This window comes from Gigantopelta aegis, chromosome 2, assembly GCF_016097555.1.
Source record: "Gigantopelta aegis isolate Gae_Host chromosome 2, Gae_host_genome, whole genome shotgun sequence".
NCBI lineage: Eukaryota > Metazoa > Mollusca > Gastropoda > Neomphalida > Peltospiridae > Gigantopelta > Gigantopelta aegis.
In genome coordinates this window covers 362,698-370,682 of record NC_054700.1, presented here as the reverse complement: position 1 = coordinate 370,682, position 7,985 = coordinate 362,698, and positions in this window count along the sequence as shown.

The window sequence follows — 7,985 nt, the reverse complement described above, 5'->3', positions numbered from 1 at the left end:
GGATAAAAAATCTAAGATAGGCCCCTACTGTTGTGTTGTTTAACGAAATCACTAGTCTAGGACACATTGACATTTTACTCATCGGCTGATGGATCTCAGACATTTGATACTTTTGATATATGGTTTTAGAGGAAACCCGCTACATGTTTCCATTAGTAGCAATGGATCTTTTGTATGCACCCCACAGACAAGACAACACATACTACGACATTTGATGTAGAAATCGCGTGACACTGGTTGCAGGTTGGAACGTGTCAAAACTCACTGATGGGTTCAATATAACGATCAAAACACTCCGGCGAGAACCACACCCACTGAACTAGATCCCGCCCAAAATACTCTAATACGAATAGGAATACGAATATGTTTATTTCGATTGCCGATCATTTCATAGCGTGTTCCACAAATGAACACATTACAATGCGTATACATACGAAGACGAATACCAATACGTTTATTTGGATTGCCACATATATTATATACATTACAATACGTTTATTTGGATTGCCACACATATTATATACATTACAATACGTTTATTTGGATTGCCACATATATTATATACATTACAATACGTTTATTTGGATTGCCACACATACTATATACATTACAATATACATGGACACACAGAAGTACACATCTAGTTAATGAACATTAATGTTAAAAGTGAATATAAAATTGACAAATTTGAAATGAAATATGAATGAACTACAAAGTACTTCTGCTTCACAATCTACATTACTTACAAAATATACATTACATACAGTATCAACATTACTTACAGTATCTACATTACTTACAGTATCTACATTACTTACAGTATCTACATTACATACAGTATCTACATTACTTACAGTATCTACATTACTTACAACATCTACATTACTTACAGTATCTACATTACATACAGTATCTACATTACTTACAGTATCTACATTACTTACAGTATCTACATTACTTACAGTATCTACATTACTTACAGTATCTACATTACTTACAGTATCTACATTACATACAGTATCTACATTACATACAGTATCTACATTACTTACAGTATCTACATTACATACAGTATCTACATTACTTACAGTATCTACATTACATACAGTATCTACATTACATACAGTATCTACATTACTTACAGTATCTACATTACTTACAGTATCTACATTACTTACAGTATCTACATTACATACAGTATCTACATTACATACAGTATCTACATTACTTACAGTATCTACATTACTTACAGTATCTACATTACTTACAGTATCTACATTACATACAGTATCTACATTACATACAGTATCTACATTACATACAGTATCTACATTACTTACAGTATCTACATTACATACAGTATCTACATTACATACAGTATCTACATTACATACAGTATCTACATTACATACAGTATCTACATTACTTACAGTATCTACATTACATACAGTATCTACATTACATACAGTATCTACATTACATACAGTATCTACATTACTTACAGTATCTACATTACATACAGTATCTACATTACTTACAGTATCTACATTACATACAGTATCTACATTACATACAGTATCTACATTACTTACAGTATCTACATTACTTACAGTATCTACATTACTTACAGTATCTACATTATACAGTATCTACATTACATACAGTATCTACATTACATACAGTATCTACATACAGTATCTACATTACATACAGTATCTACATTACTTACAGTATCTACATTACTTACAGTATCTACATTACTTACAGTATCTACATTACATACAGTATCTACATCACTTACAGTATCTACATCACATACAGTATCTACATCACATACAGTATCTACATTACATACAGTATCTACATTACTTACAGTATCTACATTACATACAGTATCTACATTACTTACAGTATCTACATTACATACAGTATCTACATTACTTACAACATCTACATTACTTACAGTATCTACATTACATACAGTATCTACATTACATACAGTATCTACATTACTTACAGTATCTACATTACTTACAGTATCTACATCTACAGTATCTACATTACATACAGTATCTACATTACTTACAGTATTCTACATCTACATACAGTATCTACATTACTTACAGTATCTACATTACTTACAGTATCTACATTACAGTATCTACTTACAGTATCTACATTACTTACAGTATCTACATTACTTACAGTATCTACATTACATTACTTACAGTATCTACATTAATTACAGTATCTACATTACTTACAGTATCTACATTACATACAGTATCTACATTACTTACAGTATCTACATTACTTACAGTATCTACATTACTTACAGTATCTACATTACTTACAGTATCTACATTACATACAGTATCTACATTACTTACAGTATCTACATTACATACAGTATCTACATTACTTACATTACTTACAGTATCTACATTACTTACAGTATCTACATTACTTACAGTATCTACATTACATACAGTATCTACATTACTTACAACATCTACATTACTTACAGTATCTACATTATTTACAGTATCTACATTACATACAGTATCTACATTACATACAGTATCTACATTACATACAGTATCTACATTACTTACAGTATCTACATACTTACACATCTACTACAGTATCTACATTACATACAGTATACTACATTACATACAGTATCTACATTACTTACAGTATCTACATTACTTACAGTATCTACATTACACAGTATTACAGTATCTACATTACATACAGTATCTACATTACTTACAGTATCTACATTACTTACAGTATCTACATTACTTACAGTATCTACATTACATACAGTATCTACATTACATACAGTATCTACATTACATACAGTATCTACATTACTTACAGTATCTACATTACATACAGTATCTACATTACTTACAGTATCTACATTACATACAGTATCTACATTACATACAGTATCTACATTACTTACAGTATCTACATTACTTACAGTATCTACATTACTTACAGTATCTACATTACTTACAGTATCTACATTACATACAGTATCTACATTACATACAGTATCTACATTACATACAGTATCTACATTACTTACAGTATCTACATTACATTACAGTATCTACATTACTTACAGTATCTACATTACTTACAGTATCTACATTACATACAGTATCTACATTACTTACAGTATCTACATTACTTACAGTATCTACAGTATCTACATTACTTACAGTATCTACATTACTTACAGTATCTACATTACATACAGTATCTACATTACATACAGTATCTACATTACTTACAGTATCTACATTACTTACAGTATCTACATTACTTACAGTATCTACATTACATACAGTATCTACATTACTTACAGTATCTACATTACATACAGTATCTACATTACTTACAGTATCTACATTACTTACAGTATCTACATTACTTACAGTATCTACATTACTTACAGTATCTACATTACATACAGTATCTACATTACATACAGTATCTACATTATTACAGTACAGTATCTACATTAGTACATATCTACATTACTTACAGTATCTACATTACATACAGTATCTACATTACATACAGTATCTACATTACTTACAGTATCTACATTACATACAGTATCTACATTACATACAGTATCTACATTACTTACAGTATCTACATTACTTACAGTATCTACATTACATACAGTATCTACATTACATACAGTATCTACATTACTTACAGTATCTACATTACTTACAGTATCTACATTACTTACAGTATCTACATTACTTACAGTATCTACATTACATACAGTATCTACATTACATACAGTATCTACATTACATACAGTATCTACATTACTTACAGTATCTACATTACATACAGTATCTACATTACTTACAGTATCTACATTACATACAGTATCTACATTACTTACAGTATCTACATTACTTACAGTATCTACATTACTTACAGTATCTACATTACATACAGTATCTACATTACATACAGTATCTACATTACTTACAGTATCTACATTACTTACAGTATCTACATTACTTACAGTATCTACATTACAGTATCTACATTACAGTATCTACATTACTTACAGTATCTACATTACTTACAGTATCTACATTACTTACAGTATCTACATTACTTACAGTATCTACATTACATACAGTATCTACATTACATACAGTATCTACATTACATACAGTATCTACATTACTTACAGTATCTACATTACTTACAGTATCTACATTACATACAGTATCTACATTACATACAGTATCTACATTACTTACAGTATCTACATTACTTACAGTATCTCTACAGTATCTACATTACTTACAGTATCTACATTACATACAGTATCTACATTAGTATCTACAGTATCTACATTACTTACAGTATCTACATTACTTACAGTATCTACATCTACATTACTTACAGTATCTACATTACTTACAGTATCTACATTACATACAGTATCTACATTACTTACAGTATCTACATTACTTACAGTATCTACATTACATACAGTATCTACATTACTTACAGTATCTACATTACTTACAGTATCTACATTACATACAGTATCTATCTACATCTACATTACTTACAGTATCTACATTACATACAGTATCTACATTACTTACAGTATCTACATTACTTACAGTATCTACATTACTTACAGTATCTACATTACTTACAGTATCTACATTACTTACAGTATCTACATTACTTACAGTATCTACATTACATACAGTATCTACATTACTTACAGTATCTACATTACTTACAGTATCTACATTACTTACAGTATCTACATTACTTACAGTATCTACATTACATACAGTATCTACATTACATACAGTATCTACATTACATACAGTATCTACATTACTTACAACATCTACATTACTTACAGTATCTACATTATTTACAGTATCTACATTACATACAGTATCTACATTACTTACAGTATCTACATTACTTACAGTATCTACATTACTTACAGTATCTACATTACTTACAGTATCTACATTACTTACAGTATCTACATTACTTACAGTATCTACATTACTTACAGTATCTACATTACTTACAGTATCTACATTACTTACAGTATCTACATTACTTACAGTATCTACATTACTTACATCTATCTACATCTACATACAGTATCTACATTACTTACAGTATCTACATCTACATTACTTAGTATCTATTACTTACAGTATCTACATCACTTACATCTACATTATCTACATTACTTACAGTATCTACATTACTTACAGTATCTACATTACATACAGTATCTACATTACTTACAACATCTACATTACTTACAGTATCTACATTATTTACAGTATCTACATTACATACAGTATCTACATTACATACAGTATCTACATTACTTACAGTATCTACATTACATACAGTATCTACATTACTTACAGTATCTACATTACTTACAGTATCTACATTACTTACAACATCTACATTACTTACAGTATCTACATTACTTACAGTATCTACATTACTTACAGTATCTACATTACTTACAGTATCTACATTACTTACAACATCTACATCTACATCACTTACGGTATCTACATTACTTACGATATCTACATTACTTACAGTATGTACATTACTTACAGTATCTACATTACTTACAGTATCTACATTACTTACAGTATCTACATTACTTACAGTATCTACATTACTTACAGTATCTACATTACTTACAGTATCTACATTACTTACAGTATCTACATTACTTACAGTATCTACATTACTTACAGTATCTACATTACTTACAACATCTACATTACTTACAGTATCTACATTACTTACAGTATCTACATTACTTACAACATCTACATCTGCATTACTACATCTACATTACTTACAGTATCTACATTACTTACAGTATCTACATTACTTACAGTATCTACATTACTTACAACATCTACATTACTTACAGTATCTACATTACTTACAGTATCTACATTACTTACAGTATCTACATTACTTACATATCTACATTACTTACAGTATCTACATTACTTACAGTATCTACATTACTTACAGTATCTACATTACTTACAGTATCTACATTACTTACAACATCTACATTACTTACAGTATCTACATTACTTACAGTATCTACATTACTTACAACATCTACATTACTTACAGTATCTACATTACTTACAGTATCTACATTACTTACAGTATCTACATTACTTACAGTATCTACATTACTTACAGTATCTACATTACTTACAGTATCTACATTACTTACAGTATCTACATTACTTACAGTATCTACATTACTTACAGTATCTACATTACTTACAGTATCTACATTACTTACAGTATCTACATTACTTACAGTATCTACATTACAGTATTACATTACTTACAGTATCTACATTACTTACAGTATCTACATTACTTACAGTATCTACATTACTTACAGTATCTACATTACTTACAGTATCTACATTACTTACAGTATCTACATTACTTACAGTATCTACATTACTTACAGTATCTACATTACATTACTTACAGTATCTACTACATTACTTACAGTATCTACATTACTTACAGTATCTACATTACTTACAGTATCTACATTACTTACAGTATCTACATTACTTACAACATCTACATTACTTACAGTATCTACATTACTTACAGTATCTACATTACATACAGTATCTACATTACTTACAGTATCTACATTACATACAGTATCTACATTATTTACAGTATCTACATTACTTACAGTATCTACATTACTTACAGTATATCATTACATACAGTACTTACTTACAGTATCTACATTACTTACAGTATCTACATTACTTACAGTATCTACATTACTACATTACATTACTTACAGTATCTACATTACTTACAGTATCTACATTACTTACAGTATCTACATTACTTACAGTATCTACATTACTTACAGTATCTACATTACTTACAGTATCTACATTACTTACAGTATCTACATTACATACAACATCTACATTACTTACAGTATCTACATTACTTACAGTATCTACATTACTTACAGTATCTACATTACTTACAGTATCTACATTACTTACAGTATCTACATTACTTACAGTATCTACATTACTTACAGTATCTACATTACTTACAACATCTACATTACTTACAGTATCTACATTACTTACAACATCTACATTCTACATTACTTACAGTATCTACATTACTTACAACATCTACATTACTTACAGTATCTACATTATTTACAGTATCTACATTACATACAGTATCTACATTACTTACAGTATCTACATTACTTACAGTATCTACATTACTTACAGTATCTACATTACTTACAACATCTACATTACTTACAGTATCTACATTATTTACAGTATCTACATTACTTACAGTATCTACATTACTTACAGTATCTACATTACATACAGTATCTACATTACTTACAGTATCTACATTACATACAGTATCTACATTACTTACAGTATCTACATTACTTACAGTATCTACATTACTTACAACATCTACATTACTTACAGTATCTACATTATTTACAGTATCTACATCACTTACAACATCTACATTACTTACAGTATCTACATTACTTACAGTATCTACATTACATACAGTATCTACATTACATACAGTATCTACATTACTTACAGTATCTACATTATTTACAGTATCTACATTACTTACAGTATCTACATTACTTACAGTATCTACATTACATACATCTACTTACAGTATCTACATTACTTACAGTATCTACATTACTTACATTACTTACATCTACATTACTTACAGTATCTACATTACTTACGATATCTACATTACATCTACATTACATACAGTATCTACATTACTTACAACATCTACATTACTTACGACATCTACATTACTTACAACATCTACATTACTTACAG